Below are 1,278 nucleotides of genomic sequence, written 5' to 3' on the forward strand. Positions count from 1 at the left end.
CAGACTGTGGAAAGATTTCTCCATGGGTTAATTTTAGCCATGTCTCAGATTTACTTTTGCTGTTCATCCATGCTATACATCTTTCTTCATAAATCAGTCTCAATGATATGTACTAATAAAAAACACTTAGTCAAAATCTGTTATTTAGAGCACGCAGCTAGGCTCACAGGTCTAAGTCTCCTTTAGTTCAGACTCCATTAAGCAATGGCCCAACTCATCAGATTATCAGACCTCCAAGTCTCCTTCCAGCTTTAGGATTTAACTGTATGGAGAAAATCATGCATTTAATTGAGTTCTGTTAAACATGGGGTATTTTATATACTGACGGATATGAGGAGAAGTGTAAGACATGTCCCTGATCTCTTGTCTTGGAGAATTGGCATGAAACTATACAAAGATAAATAGCAATTATAAGAAGTAAATAATCACGCCAGTCAACAAATAAAATATGTCCAAGAGTGATATGGACAAGAACTATTTTGAGAGCCAGTGTTTCAGGCTGAGGGCCAGAACGGGTTTTATAAAGGAAAGGTTTCTTGAGCCACACCTGGCAAAATGACAAGAATTTTGATGACATTCAGGGGTGATGAGAAAAAACGAAGCAAATATGAAAAAATAGAGGCAGAAAACATGTTAAAAGTTTTTGATAAGAAAAAAATGAACTGTGCTTGAGAAACACCAGGAAGATCAATTTAACCTGAGTAGGACTTTTTAAGAGAATACTTTGAGATAAGGCAGGAAAGGGAAGCTGAAACATGATTAGATGATTCCGTAAATGCAAGGATAAGGAGTTTGAGGTTATTACTGTAAGCAATTGAAAAGCATTGAAGATTTCTGGGAAGGAAAATAAAGTGATAAAAACTGTGTCATAAGAAGACTCACCTGACAGTCACAAGCAGGATGAAATTATTCTAAGATATGAAAAGAAGCCCTGAATGTGTAAGAGGCACAGAGATAAAAAGAGAGTTTTCAAGGTCACAAATGTGTATATAAAAGCAGAAAAGAAATCTGGCTTTTTGATTGTTTTTTTGTATCAAGGAATATATACTAACTTAAAATAATCCAAAGGACTTAAATGTTAGACCTGAAACTATGAAACTACTAGAGGAAAACATTGGGGAAACGCTACAAGATCTGGGCAAAATGTTTCTGAATAAGACTCAAAAGCACAGGCAACAAAAGCAAAAATAGACAACTGGAATTATGTCAAGCTAAAAGGCTTCTTAACAGCAAAGGAAATGATTAACAAAGTAAAGAGACAACCTGCAGAAAGGAAGA

This window comes from Propithecus coquereli, unplaced genomic scaffold, assembly GCF_000956105.1.
Source record: "Propithecus coquereli isolate 6110/MARCELLA unplaced genomic scaffold, Pcoq_1.0 Scaffold98, whole genome shotgun sequence".
Classification (NCBI taxonomy): domain Eukaryota; kingdom Metazoa; phylum Chordata; class Mammalia; order Primates; family Indriidae; genus Propithecus; species Propithecus coquereli.